General features: G+C 36.9%; 1 protein-coding gene across 1 annotated transcript in view; it reads right to left on the bottom strand.

Annotated features, from left to right (window-relative positions):
• NAALADL2 (N-acetylated alpha-linked acidic dipeptidase like 2) overlaps positions 1–16408 on the bottom strand; it is a 489848-nt gene that overhangs the window by 188278 nt on the left and 285162 nt on the right. The gene's annotated exons all lie outside the window — the stretch shown is intronic.

The raw sequence follows: 16408 nt of genomic DNA, 5'->3' as shown, positions 1-16408 counted from the left end.
CACTTACTTATCACAGAAATGATAATACAAAGTGCATTTATTTGTGGAAAGAGTGTGACATGCATACCTAAGATTTTATCAAGAGATTTTTATTAATCACTTCCTAAACTGAAATTGTCATTCACATTTTTCAATTTTCAGAATTTTGTCCTTTTTATATTTAAAATTTATTCCTAAGGAGAGGAGATTTCCCTCTTGTATTTCCTGTACATCCTACAGAATGTGGGAGAAAAAGCAGGGGGGAAGGGTAAGAAACCTTAGCTTGTTAATCATAAAAATCTGCATATGGAGCTGTATGGCAGTGAGGAGTAAGAGCTACTTTGTACATAAATTTACCGTCAGTTGTATTTTTAACTACATTCTTCTGCCAGATAAGTGATATTCAAGGGCAGCAGACTTTTAAATTAGGATTAACCACAAGAAAACTGATTTGTGAGGGTTCATGAATATCAGCTTTCAGAAGTAAAAGAATAAGGTAATTTGTTTTTCCTTAGTGCATCTATCTTAAAAAGAAACTACTGGAGGAAAGGTAGGCTTCAATGCTCCTAGCCCATCGATTTGGAGCAATATTAAGTCTCCATACTAGTTCAATCCCTTTTTGTGCTAGATGGGGCCATAAGAAGTCCTTGGAAGCCTTCGGCCCCACTAGAAGTGCTCTTGCAGAAGGAGGAGCAACTAAGCTGTAATGCAACAAAATGTACATACTCAGCCTTCCCACAGACATCTCTCATATACCAGTTATCCATTACCATATGCATAGTGACCCTTTTCATTCTCTGAGGCAAACAAACAATCAAAAACCCCCAAACACAAGAACAACATGTTCTAACATGTCCCACATGTTCTAGTGATGTTGGCCTGAACCCCTAACAGAAATTATTCCCCATAGCTAGGGATGTTGTCTGTGACAATGCCATGTTTAAATTTCCTATAAGCTATGCTATATTCAAAAGCTGCAGAATGGCCACCTTGTCTAGAACACCTGCATTTTGTAAAGAGGCCCAGCAGCATTGTCTGAACACGGATAACACAGTATAGAGCCACAAAACAAAAGAAAAAGGAAAGCAAAGAAAACAAGCCAGGCAATCAGCACCATGAATCACAGCACACATGCAAAGAGCAGCAGCTTCTATGGTGCAAAGCCGAGAGAAAGTCTCAACAGCAAAAGGAGTAAAGGGCTGAATAAATTACAGCTACCATAAAGTGGCACCAGTCAAACAGGATCAAGATTTTCCAGGCGTTCACGTGTAACACTGAATCACAATTCAGCTTGTTGTCTACTAGTTTGACTGGAAAGCTAGGCACTAGCCTCTGTCAGCCATAGTATTTGAGAAAAAACCTCTTGAGACTTTTTTCCCCCCACCATCTCTAAACCAAAAAGCAGTTTGGTTTAATCCCGTAATCCTTGCACAGCAAAATTTTTAATGTCATGGTCCTGAATGTGGTATTAAGCTTATAATGAACTCAATGTTTTGTCCCATACTTTTTCCTGTTTGCTGTCTGCTCATCTTCTATACAGTTTTATCAAAGAAAAGTAATTTGTTACACATCAGCAGTTTTTAAAAATGGAATTTTTCACAATAGGGTACTTGGACAATTAAACATAAACCAGATATACTGCCAGTTCCCTGCACTAGATTTTAGGAACTTTTAATACAAATTGAGTGCATATTTTATTGCCAGATCTTGCTTACCACTGCTAAGAAATTCACAACGTTCAATCTAATTAAAAATGAAATTGAACTACAATTCCCTAGAAACAAGGGCTGATTGGACTCAATAAGCTTTACTTAATTTATTTCAGAAACAAAATAATTGAATTGCTTATAGGCCAGAAAAAATGCTTCATTATTTGATGAGTATGTAATACAAAGCCTTTCATATTGCTATTGCATTCCTACATCTTCAGGAAATACAACTCACTCTTAAATAAGCATGTGGAGGAGCACTGTGTGTATAATAAGTATCATTAAATATTCAGTAAACATTAAAAAGAAGAAACAGACTGGATGAATGTCCAGATGAGCAACCTCCAAAAAGCCAATAGCATTTCCTTGTTCATACTGAAACTGTTGTTTCTGATTATGTTTATTGTTATTTCAGCCTATGTTTAGACTCTATTATAGAGAGAATAGAGCTGAAGATTCATCATACAAAAAACAATTACACAAAGGTATAATTATAATCTTGGTAAATCATCATGAATAAACTGATTAGACCCTTAGTTGTATTTTATGCATTCTACCAAACTTTTAATCCAAAATCCACCACTCAACATAGTCACAGGCCTGAGTCAAATCTGACAACTTCATCTTAATTTTTTTTATTATTTACTTGTTTTACTACCACTAGAAAGATGAGGTAAAGCCAGCAGATGCCATCTACAAACACCGTTCCCAGTACACCACGCTTCTCACGCCATGGCGTCAGGTTTATACCACCCTTCTGCACCTCATGCAGGACACAAAACCCACAGGTTTTCTCTGGCAAGGAGGCTGCAGTTTTACTGACCCAGGAGCCATACTGTTTGCTGCACTCATTCGGGGCACCTAGTCCCAACTTCAGGGAGGTCTCAGTCTATTTCTCCTTACCACCCTTGAAGCCAGCAGCAAGTTCCCAGCCAACAGACACCCCAACCTCAAACAACTTATGGCAGATCCACTTTCAGTATCAGCTTGGCTGCATACAACAGTACCTGGTTTCACTTTGGATCTCTTGCAAGTACTGCTGAGCTACCTAACGGCCCACACCCAGGGTAGGACGTGTGGAAAACCATTTCTTCCTTTGTGCTTTGCCATACTGGGCTTCCATAATGAAAGCAAACGTGTTCAGAAACCAAAGCCTTCCCACTGCCACCTTCAGAGAGTGCTGTGGCACCTCGCTGCAGCACCTCGCTGTGGCAAATACGGTTTCCTTTGCACCGAACGAGCAGCACTCACCCTGTGGATTTGCCATGAGGCAACCCGCTGCCGGCAGCAGTTCCCGCCCTAACACTCCCCAACACATACCTCCCCTTCTGGAAGCTTCTGGGTTGCCAGGCAGATTACCCGGGGCAGCGTGTGGGGCAAGGCTCAGCCAATCCCGCTCATTCTGGGGGTGGAATGTTTTCTGATTGGTGCACATAAACCCCTCAGGGCTCCTGCTGGCCTGGGCCAGGGGCTGCAGCATCTCCCTCAGACAAGGGTCGCCATTATTCTTGGTGCAGGAAAATAGATTTAGCCTGTGGTGTTTTTTCTCTCCTTGTTTTCTGCTAACCACAGCAATAATGACACACTAACTCAATGCTGCTAAAGAGGGAGAGGTTAGACTGCGGTACCCTAAGTCTTATAACAAACCTCCCACCCTGCATTAATACAGAGGACAGGATTTGAAGTCCCATCAGATGTGGCAGCAGCTCCTATTTTTAGCTCTTTAGTTACAAATTGAACACTGAATTGTCATCCAAAAAATAAGTGATTACATTCATAACTGATAATACTGTATACTCAGTAAGTAGTACCACAAATAGGTGCATTAAAGGGGTTTTATCTGTCACTACAGTAAGAACTATTAAATATAATACCGTGTCAATTTAAAGTTATTGGTGCCTGTCCATTTAACCTTTACCTTCCCTCCAAAGGGGGGTTTGAATTTTTCATTTTGGAGAATTCTCTATTCTTTAAGGAACAGATATTATGAGAAAAATCTCGATCACAATTTCCATGCTTTGCCCTCAAAATATACTGCCGGCTATGCAAACTGAGACTGACCTACCAAGAGTTAGTGAGGCCACTGTGAGTGGCAGTGGGGGAAATATGCTCATGTTGGTGCTTCTTCCAGTGGTGAGCTGCTATTCCTTTGGGATAGATTGGGACTGCAACCCACTGCCAGTGGATTGGTATCTGCATCACGGAACAGTCATGTTAAAACTGGTAACCTGACAGCATGCAGGAAAATGTAAAGATTAAGAACACATAAATTATAATTTTGTTTTACTGAAGTTATTTATTCATTGATCATAGATACACATTCAACTGAAGTCACAAACCAGATACGTAAATCTGAGTTTTGGCATACCTGCCTCTGATTTAAGTGAGTGAGTTATCCTCATACTCTGACATTTATGAGTCAAGTTTTTTGTTAAATTGAAGGCCATACTCACACAACAAAAACTTAAGGCAGTGTCATACTAGTCTTAGAAAAAAAATAATTAAAAAATGCTAAAGTCTATTACCTAAGTACTGCCAGCAATCAAATATCAGTGAGCTCACATTTGAGTACTCTCTCTCAGTTATATGCAGTACAAATCAGTAACATAGATATATGTTTTCAGATGAAGGGAGAAGAAGCCCTTCTGACAGGGAAGGAACAGCTATGTCTCAGTTTACATTGTAAATATCAGCCTTCTGAAGTAATTCAGATTGACACAGCCACTGTCCTCTGCCCATAAGGGAAACCCCAACAGCTAAGTAGAGGTGTAAGTCATCTACTGAGAGTACAGGAAAGGATAGCAACTAGTATGTTAAACTCAGGATAGGGATTCTCAAATTCTTATGCTCTATCCGCCATGAGAAAAGGCAGGTGGGTGGAAAGACTGAAGAATTAATACAAGATGTACTACACTGTTAGACGTAGTAAACAGCAGAGGTCTGTGCGTTGCATGTACCTAAAAGCCAGGAATGTGTCCTCTTTTGTGTGTTTGATTTACCTTAGTTGTTTGTTAGAAATCCTCCTGGGGATTCTGGGTGTCATTACCACTATTCATGCAACCTCTGCATTAATCCCACATAATTGCCTTCATTTATGAACAGTTTCCACAAACAATTCTCCAAACAAGGTGGGCTTTAGACATTTAATGGCCCCAGACCACCAACCAAAACAAAAGTATACACAAAAAATGGAGACAACAATGTGGAAAAAAACCTTATGTTGTTTCTAAAATTACCAGTTAAATAACCAGCAAGACTAAGGAAGTAAATAATTAGTGAGAAAGGGAAATACCTACTAGCATAAACTCCCCACGTTGTGCCTCATATGCAATATAAACTCGTAATCCCTGATTCTCTCAACAATCTTTTCTCAACTTACATGTAGCCTGTATTTGGTATACCCTCGGGGTACCCCGAGTACGTTTTTTCCAGTACTGACACTGAAAGTTAGTACTGTTGAAACGCCAACAGCCCAACTGATCCTACCACCTCCAAGATAAAAGTAGGATTATGACTCTACTAGCTCCATAAGTGTAGATGTTATAGGGTATCTATCAGGATATCAGCAGATGTTCTCTCAGCCTACATAACAATCAGTCATAGATTTTTAATTAAGGCAGATTTGCTGCCTCAAGTAATTGCATCTTAGGACGTCTGTTAAATTGTTAAAATACAACTGCCTTCGTTAGACCTGTGCGAAAAAATTCCTTTTCACTTATTTTATTATTCTGGCCATTATAGAGTAGCATTTCACAGAATCTTCCATTTCTTTTAAAGCACAAAAAATGTTCTCTCTCAACTACTTTCTGGGGTATAACATTGTATCCAGTTTCATGCTTTTAAAATAACACCTTGAACATAATATAGCAGTCTCTTTAGATTTTGTTTTTTTGTTGTGTATTGTTATGCATTTTTAAATTTACATTTGGTTTAATTTTATGTTTCCAAGTGGAACATATAATGATATAGAGTATGCTATATGTAAGCCTCAGGCATATCTATATATCAACTAGGAAAAATGCATATTATTAATTGGCTGATGAATATTTTACTTTCATTTATGGAAAAGACCAGTGTTTAACTACTTGGTTAGCATGCCTTTAAGTAAATCAATACTCAGAATGAACTTATTTATCTTCCTTATTAGAAAAACAGTCACAAACCAGGAATGGTAAAAGAAATTATCATAAAGAATGTGCCCCAGTGTATAAAGTTATTTCAAAAACTATAAATATTAAAGAAGTTATTAAAAACCTTAGCAATAAAAGTTCTTTATAAATTAACAGTACTAATTTCCACTCAAAGGCTCCCCTAGAAATCCCAAAATTAAAAATTTGGCTAGTTTCCATTTTTTTTCATGACTGACATTTCAGCAAGTAGAATTTTTTCCACAAGACCTGATTCATGAACTGTGCTACCAGAACATATCATGAGCGTATCTTTCATACTGAACATCAGGGTCTACAGCAGAATATGTAATAAAGCAAAGTACCACTTTATGTATAACTTGAGTACAGGAAAGCTGCAGGAAATCTACAGAAAAGACACAACAGCTGAAAAAGTCAATATTTGCAGCTTTTTTCTTCCTAGACCCTTTCTTTTTCACTGCTTTCCACTCAAAACACCAGTAAAAAAGATCTTTGGCTCCTCCTGTGACCTACTAGATAGCCCATTTCACCAAAATGAAATAGTAGAAAGAGCTACATGAAGGAGGTCCAAGGTTGTAGTAGTTGATGAAAACAGGAATGGCAGTTGTATTAGCTTGGCAGTCACAAAGCACTGAAGTCATTCATTCACCATCAGTTAAACCCCCCCCGCCCCCCCCAAAATCAAAATCAAAACCAACAACCCGCAGCTCTTCTTCAATAACACTAGTATACAATTAGTCCCAGAACATCAATCCAAAATTATGCCCTTGCCTTCTCATAAAAAGTGGAGTGAAAAATATGAAATGTGAAAAATATGTCTGGCTTACTGTCATAAAGATTTTTTATGCAGTGATTAGGATAGGAAGACCCCAATACCAAAACAAGGTCACACAAAGGGTGGTTAAGAAAGATGAGCTAGAAACAGTTTTGCTCCCTGTCATTCTTCTCAGCTAGGTCATGGACAGCAGCCACAGTAAAGTAATTTTTGTCTTTCTCTGACAATTTCTTGGGGAAGGCAAGAAAAGACCAAAAGAAAATATCTTTTGAAACCTTCTATGTTAAAACCAAATATAGTTCCCTTTAATTGGCCCACTGAAAGGATTTAGCACCACTTGCAGCTCCTAGAATTCCACTAAACTGAATTCTAAATGACAGAAACACAGAATACTGTAGTTAGAATATGAAAAGAAATACAATGAAACTCATGATCAATCAATTTCTGTTACACTACTGTTTTGAGATGGAACTTCCAGTAAAAGTTTTTAAAGCATACACAACTTTACTCTGGGGAAAAAAACAAACCAAAACAAACCAAAATCCCACAACACCACCCCCCGCCCCAACCCCAAATAAAAGCTCAAGCACAACACAATGTTATGCTGCCAGGCCATGTAATGAATGAATGATCTGACACATAAATTAAGACATTCGTATCTCTGGTGTTTAACACAGCATAGGAATCTATGGAAAACCAGGGAACAATTCCAAGTTCAAACAATCATCTTCTCATGCAACATCTTTGCAAATGAGACAAGGAGTGAAAACAGTATAAATAGAAATTTCTGGTCTTGCCTGTTAATTCCTTTTCTCTAGTGACAGACTGGCAGTGATGACTAATCTTTGTACTTACCATTGCTTGCAACTGGTCAAAAGGGTAAACTGAAAGCCAGTTCAGGGTTACACGGCAAGCTTACTTCTGCATCACTTATTAATGGAAAATGTAATTACATCCATTATATTTAGAATATTAATAGTTACTGAAATTATGTCTAAGTCTGCATTTAAATGCACCAGCTTTACACCAACATAACACACTCAATCTCAATAAATTTAAAGTGGTAAGAAACTAGAAGTCAGGTTTTGTAACCTTTTATGTGTTGGTGTCTTCTCCCAAGTAACAAGGGATAGGATGAGAGGAAATGGCCTCAAGTTGTGCCAGGGGAGGTTTAGATTGTATATTAGGAAATATTTCTTCACCAAAAGGCTTGTCTGGCACTGGAACAGGATGCCCAGGGAAGTGGCTGATTCACCATCCCAGCAGGAATTTAAAAGACGTGTAGATGTGGCACTTAGGGACATGGTTTAGTGGTGGACTTGGCAGTGCTAGGTTTGTGGTTGGACCTGATGATCTTGAAGGTCTTTTCCAACCTAAACGATTCTACGATTCTATGTGTAGTGAACCTAATTCTCTCAGGAGATGGAAAAATATTTAATAAACATTATGATTCTTTTCATAGTAAATGCTAAAGATTGATCCTCAAATAGACAAAGTACATAAAGAATAGTTAATTGTAGAAGTAGAAACAACTTAGAGAAACAAATTAATTAATGCCCATCTTTCCAACAAGAGCCTATATGCCCATAGGAGACACTGAATAGCTCAGTAGTTCTGTGAAGATACTTAAAACAGGATGACAGGGGTTTTAAAGTCTAATTTACCTTTTGGAGTTTTTGCCAGCATCTACTAAACTGTCTTTTCAATAAGATTTCTGAAGAGAATGATTTGTTCATGTAACATTCCGAGAGATACTGAGTTTAGAAGGCAGCTCTGACAGTAAAAACCTTCTCTAACACAGCTCAACTCTTTGCACCCCATAACATAATCCTTGATTATTAGAAAATAACTGAAGACTTTGAAGTCTGCTTTAGAAACATTTATATTAATTTCAGCTCACAGTCATCAATGTTAAGTTCCAGGCCCACCATCTGGGATCTCTGGATTTGAAGTACAAGCATTTGTGTAATTACTTCTAAGTATCCCCACTCTATATATCCCTTCGTGCAGAAGCCATATCAACAAGTTGGTGATGGACATTGTAAAACAGGGTGCTAAGTCAAGAGGTTCTTACTGGTTTCTAGAAAAGGGGATAAGCACAACCTGTTAGAATGAACTGTTTATTTTACCCTGGCTGGAGAAAAAAGTTTTATGACTGACTTCAAAATGAGGGCAACAAAGCCTTGAGAAGAAGCAGCAAAAAGGTCTGCTTTCCAACAATAAACCCAAATTTTTCTATTCTTCAGTCTCAGCATCTTTTAAAACACTTACCATTGTGTTTTATTCTGAGGACCTGAGCAATTTTGATAGGGAACAAAACAGCTGTAATTTTCCAGATGGCACTGTTAACTAATGATCAATCTTCTTGGATTAACCTATTTACTCAACCGCCCTTCAATAACAAAATAGTCAATAAAATTATTTTTATTTCTCTGTTATATACAGCATCAATTGGTGGGGGGATATTATTTTTTAGAAACAAAAAGGCATTTAAATTTTGTATGCTTCTTTGAAATGTTTTGATTCTGAAACACAATGTTTTGAGAAAGGTATATTTGAACCGCTGATCTCCTAGCAACAGGAAGGCAGCAGAGGTACACACTTGAGATCAGAGATCAGGTGACAAAACAAAGTCTGAGAAATCCTCTCAAGACATTTGCTCAATTACACTCGCAGTTCTGAATTTACAAATCTGTGATGGATGTGGTTCTCTGCAAATGCTCTCGCTCAGCCCCACTTTTGAGACAGATGAAAAAAGAAGATGTGAACCTTTCTAGGGTCACATGGGTAACTGTGTAGGAAGGTGGATCTGGACTGTACTGATGCTGATACGATACTAATAAGCGGATACTTAGAACAATATACAAATCTGTCTTTAATATTGGGATAACTGCTGCTTTATTTGCCTCCAGAAATAGCAGATGAAGTACATATTAATAGAGAAGAATTCAGAGAACATACCCGGTTTTTTACTTAAAAAAATGTTTTGCCTATGACATTTCCTCCATGCATTTCTATTGTTTAATATTGTTGAAATTATGGCATATTGCTTATTTATTCAGTGATTAATTTCCATAGTCATATGCTTTCTAGGTCTATATGCAACTTGCGTTGTTCAACTTCATTTATAATACATAAATTTACTAATAAGTACAAGAGTTTTATTCAGACACGAGTAGAATTTGAAGCCATATATTATCACACTTGTATTACTGACATTATCACTTCACATCATCCTTCCTCTAAATTTCATAAAGCAATAAACATCATGTACTATCCATCAGCATAAAAGTCCCAGATGGCTTTAAGCTAGGAAATTGATGTACGTGGATTTCAAGATACAAGATATATAGCTTTGTCCAAAAATAATTATTAGTAAACTGATTTCCAAAATGAAGGCATTACCATTTCTAATCAAATTGACTGAAACATTAACATGGTACCACTCCAAAGACTTAAGTCAACACCAGAAGATACAAAAGGAAGTGTTGCTTCCTCTTTAAGGACAAGACACACATCCACCTTTATATAAGTTTGGTTTGTTTTTTGAGGGATGTTGTGTTTATTTGCTTTTTAAAATTTATTTATATATGTTTTTTATTTATATATATTAAAGATGTCTTTTTTCCCAGTATTTCTAAACATCTTCAGAGGCAAAACAAATCATCATGTAACACACCTTGACCATGAGACACCAACTAGCTTAATTTTAGAAAAAATTGCTTAAAATCTGCTTTGGTGTTCTTTAAGGAGCACAGACTTCTGGAGCACTAGCTCTTTTTACACTGCTTATTAATCTTGAGGCCAAGAGAAAAAGTTTATCAAAGCTTATCTCTTCCTAAGATCCTTACAGGGCAAAGACTAGTGTTTAGCATGCAGCTGGTACCCTCAGAATTGTATCATTTACACTGGCCTGTTCATACGCAGACTGAAGCTGGAATATTTTGTGGGTAGGTGGTTATATCCATTTTTGTTTTGCAGTAAGTCAGAAAGCATTACTAGAGTTTTAAATACATGCTTTTCCAAACATGCAATTCTATATCAAGAAATCCTAAGTATCTATGTAGTGGAACTCATCACCACAAGATATTGTAGTGGTGGTAGAAGTAAGTATGAACTGGCTCAGAACTGGAATATATCAATTCATGGAATATTCATGACAATAATTAAGTCAGCCCAGACACATTCTCCACTTCAGGAGGTCACAACACCAATGATTGCCATTTTTGAGAAAGGTATACCAAAAAAACCCCAAAAAACCACATTACTTTGTACTTGCTTTGTAACTCACACTCTTCCCCCAAGCATGAGCCATGTCAGGTAAGGATATCAGGCTGACAGAGGACTTTACTTATGTTATGTTCTCATAGTAAATGATGGAGAGTTTTTTCTGGTCAATAAGAACTTCCTGACAGAACACTAAGCAGCCGATCATTCTGGATGAGTGATTGTCTGTGCATTTTACCATGACAGTTTATGGTAACAATATTTCAACAATAACAGTACTATGTGAGGGCCATGACCTTATCATCATATGAGAGTTTTACCTGAATAAACACCAGACATGACTTCTTTTGCTAAAGGGGAATTGTTCCTGTAAAACATACTAAGGGACTTAAATATGTCTTTATATTAAAGTGAGTTTTAATGTGCTTAAAGATAATTCTATATTCTTCTAGAGCAAGAGCAGAATGTTAGAAACCTCACTGTACCAAGTTTATCTCTTTACTGAGAAATAAACTTTGTCATACTAATAATGAAGCTAATTTGACATTAAAATATAGGTATTTTCAAAATTAAATAATGTTCTTCAAGTTTTATTCTGTGTGCTTGCTGAACTGAAGAAGAGAGGAATAGGACATTTAAGCTATTGTTCCCATGTTACCACTGCTATCACCAAAGCATTGAACAATTCTGCGCTTTGGGTAGGTCAGAAGCAAGCCTTGCTTTCTGAATCTGTATGCCCTGAAACGACTTAATCTTCAAAGAAAATAAAAAACTTTGAGTGGCAACATCAGATTTTGTCATTGCAACATTCAGTGAACATGTACGGCATTCACATCAAAATTCATCCGAGCCAGGTATACTTACAAACAATATAAATTAAAAAATTATCTTTAAATAAAAATCTCATTGAAAAATATTTGTGCGACCCATTTTACACTTGTAAAGAGCACAAATTTTCCAGAAAAAAAGTACATGCAAAAATGCACAGATGAAAACAAAACACTACAGGCATTTGCAAACAGATTATATTCTATATACAATGTTGCAACAAAATAAATGCAACATGCATTTTTTTAAATGCTAAGATCTCAACCTGTTGTAATTAGCTAATTTCTGATTAATTGCATTACAGTGAAAAGAAACAAAATGTAAATTAAATACTCTGTAGTGAAAATTTCTGTACTTTTATCCCACCCTGTATCACCCTTCCAACCCCATTTTGTTGGCTGGGGCAAAAGCCATCTTTTAAAGTTGTTCCCCTTAGTGACAAGAGTGAAGCACTGTGCAAATAGGATACTTATTCTCAGATCTTTCGAAACAAGACAGACATACACACACTGTTTTGAATGGGATTGTTGCTACATACCGTTCTCAGGCAGAAAAAGGAGGCCAAGCCACAATTCTCCTAATGCATTCCAAGTGTCTTCCTTGTATCTAATTTTTGGAGGTACACGTACAGCACCTTACCATAGAGACAACTTACATTGCCAGGCACTGCAAGAGCACATAAAGCCTGCATAAGCCTCAACATTTATCTGATATTGGAAACGGCAGATCCAACGTGTCACACATTTGCGTGATCAACTGCATTGCTAGAAGGGAATTCAAAACTGAGACGGCATACATGGTTATTGAGAGAGAGGAATTTCTACAGCAGTCAGATGCACAGGACTAATTAATTTCTGATCTACCATAAAGATTTTTTGAAACCTGGAATCCAAGAATGGCCTGAACTAGCAGATTTGGACTTGTCTTTTTTTCTTATACTCTGTAATATGATAAACAGGAATGGGACACAGTCAGGTGGTTAAGTGGATTAAATGTTATCTTATTTGCTCTGAGATCATGGTAGGAGGCCTGACTGAAATGAGTTGCCAGGTCAGTTCCCCAATGAACCTTTTATATCATAAAACCATCACTTATAACCGAATACTGATATAAAAGGCAATACAGTCAATTCCCACTCTAGGGAAAACCAAGATTGACTTAGAAGTGAAAAATATACTTCCTCCTTATTGAAAGGGTGGTATCTCTAGGTCACCTCAAGGTCACTGCTGGGGCTGTGTGGTAAGAGTTCCTATGATGCCTGCATAATAACTTACAGTGGAAAAACATAAATAACATGTTCGACTGTCAGTGCAGGCACTCCTCCAGCCTTCACAAAATGCAAATACTCTGTCCTCTGTCTAAAATATTACCTGTATCTAGACATAACTGTGCGCTGTGCTGACAAATCACAGCCAAGGCACATACTATGATTGTTTACAATTACAAGGCTATCAGCAGCAACAACGTGAGGTTTTTTGTTTGTTTGGGGTTTTTATCATCTGATGAAGAACCTGAATTTTAGAGCAATTTGAAGTGTGAAAGTGATGTGAAATTTTGAACTATTAATGAACAATGTTACTAGTTATTATATGACATCTTAAACCAATTTAAGAAAGTAGCCTCACCAATTTTAACTTAAGGTACTGGTGACTGATCAGACAACTTTTGTTTTCTCTCCCATCATGAAGCTCGGGAATCTTTTCATGTGCAACATCCTTGATTGACCATTTGTATCAAAAAAGCACCAAAAGCAATGGTTTTAAAAAGGACAAAAAAAAAAAATCAATCACCATGAATAATCAAAACTCCAACTTCAAATATGGAAAATTAATTGCTCTCAGAAAATTGCTTAAAATAAAATCAATACTAAAAAAACCAAAAACCAAATCCCACCCAGAAAACCCAAATCCACTTAAAATCATGAGAATATAGTAGGTTAAGACATAAATTAAAGCAAGCTGTCATTTACTTAGAGCTAGGTCTAGAGAAAACAACGTAAGTTTAACTTTGTTGCGCATATTGTTGTCTGTGAATTATTCACTCAGACCTAAAAATGAAATTAAAATACTTGAGTTTGCATATTGAAATGCACAATCTTTTCCTGTTAAGTGAAAATACGTTTGCTGTGGAAGAATTGCCTTCTGCACAGAAGGTTAACTTAACGTCTTGGCAATCGAAACAAAATATTCCAAGTGCTATTGCTGTATTTGCAAAGAGGGTGCCAATTACATTTGCAATGATGGACTTGATGTTTTTCTTTTCAAATTCATGCACAGGCATCAAGAGGCCCAAAAAGCTAAGAGTGGAATTTTGACTTTGGTTTTCTATGGCTTCTTTAGCATTATGTAAAGAAAGAGAAAATGAAAAATATAATGCTAAAAGCCACAATCCCCTCCCCCCACAAGAAAAGACCTGCAAAATCCTGAGGACAAGCAGTTATAAATTTTATCCAGCTATGTTCCACAAAATCCTGCTACAGAAGATCTGAAAAGAGTGCATCAAATAACCCTAGAGAAAATAATAAAAAACTTCATAGGCTATAGAATGCAAAGCATAAAAACCTAGTCCCACTGACACCAGTGAAAAGGTTGGATATCAGCATTCAGGAAGACCACGTTTCTACTCAATGTTCTGATCACAATGTGAACTACAGGTGTATATGAAAGGGCATAATTCAGATTTTCATACATAAATCACAAGTGCTGATTTTCTGAACCAATTGTCACAGATGAGTCTCTAAAGCCATGCAGAACAAATGTAAATCAAACCAAGGTCTGGATCTGGTTATACTTCCTAAACTGTAGGACCAGATTCGCAGCTATTTCTATTCAGAGAACCCACTGGGTTACTGAATAATTTCTTTTCTTAACTTCATTAACTTAGCTGCATTTTAAAGGACAGATTAAAAAAAAAAAGCCACAAGGCACAAAAAACATTCTTGAGTACTTTGTGATGTCTTGGTTATCAAATAAAATGATTCATGGAACAGAACTATTTACTTCTGTAATCTCTTAAAAAAAGTTTTACATAAATATTTTGTTCAACAACAATGACTTTTGATACCTTTCAACTCAGTTCAGACATGTAAATAAACTGTTTATTAAGAAGTAATTACTGTGAAACAAGAAAGAGAGACCTAAAAGAGCATAAAAATGCCACAGACTAATCATAAGTTTTTTTTTAATAAAGTAATAAACCAGTAACTGCTACAGAACATGCTATAAAATTCAAACCCGCTACAGAATGAGGGGAGTACTTATAAAACATTTGTTGCCTGAAGAAGGAAAACTTTTTCCTCTGATCACTATTCCAGAAAATACAAAATAACCAGCATGTACAGTACTGGTCTGTAATTATTCTTTGCAGAGTTGCTCAAGTGGGCAGTTCTGAAGATTAATAGCACGGGTTGCATTGCTTCACCTAGTCCAGTGGCTGATGCTTTCAAAGAACTAAAAGGCAGATAGACCTGTTCTGGCAGGATGAGATTTTATATATTCACTCCACATCTCTACTCAAAGCTCCTGTATCTTCCATTTTCTTTTCTCTTTCTCAGCTGTTGTTAAAATCAAACAGTGTGTGCTGGAAACACATGAGATGAAAAAAGGCCCGAATAATTTGTCTGTCAATGGCTCTTTTGTGAAATGCAAGCTCAACTAATCTAAAGGTCCAGCTCAATTAGCAGCTTCGGTAGAAAAAAATGCCTATAATTCCCTATAGAAGCAGCACAAAAAGTGCCAAGATCACTTGCAAGAAGTATGACTAGTGCATCTGCAGAAAGAGAAAATTTAAAAGGTTTAGATTTTATGATGGAAAGACAAAGTGCTTAAGTCTTTCCTATTGCCCTGCACACGAGTAGCTGATCAGCTGTGTGAATTTAGGGCTCTGAGGTACAAATCGAGGCAATGGATTTCTTTGCTCAGCTCTGCGTCAGAACAACTGCCTCACAGCAAAGCCATTTCACTTGACTTTGCACCATTTATCAGGACATAGCACTCAGACAGTAAATTGGATGATTGCATTTACTACTCACTTTTTAAGGGCTTGATAAAATAGAAAATTATGCTTGGGTTTCACACCTCTAAAACCTGACAAGAGCTTCAGAAGACCCTGGAATGAAATTTTTATGAGTCAGCCATCCTCCATTTTAGAATGGGAGCCACTTAGTGTCTCACTCAATTTAAGCCTATTGTACTAAAAGGAGACCTGCTATGAAATGGTCAGCCCTTTCCCTCAGGAAACAGCAATTCATAATGGGAGCTGGACTAATTTTTCAAAGGATGCCTTTAATATATGCAGCGAATGTGCAATTAAACACCCAATTGAGTATATGACTATTTAGAATTATTTTCCCAAGAGAAAATTAAGTGTTCAGTGTTATTGAAGATATGTAGATATGAAGATATGGACTATATACCCAGTTGAATAACTAAGAATTCAGCGTTTGATTCAGCAGGAGAACTCCAGGAACTGCTGTATCAATCCAGAAGAGAAAGACAGAATAGGAACTACAGCTGGGAATACAAGTATGTCTGCAAAACGGCAGTGACTTCTCAAAACATTCAGGGAAAATTCAGTGGCATCAGAAATGCAGAATAATCAATATCTACTTTTGCTCATTAACTTATATGTCCCCTCATTTACCCTGCTAATAGCACATTTCTCCTTCCATTCAAACAAATCCAGAGGGTTGTAATCGAAAAGGAAATGAGTAATAACTAAAAGTCCTTTTACTGATGCAACCA

The sequence above is a fragment of the Strix uralensis genome, chromosome 9 (genome assembly GCF_047716275.1).
Source record: "Strix uralensis isolate ZFMK-TIS-50842 chromosome 9, bStrUra1, whole genome shotgun sequence".
Lineage (NCBI taxonomy): Eukaryota > Metazoa > Chordata > Aves > Strigiformes > Strigidae > Strix > Strix uralensis.
The sequence above is the reverse complement of the archived record's forward strand: the minus strand, read 5'-3'. Positions and strand labels throughout refer to the sequence as shown.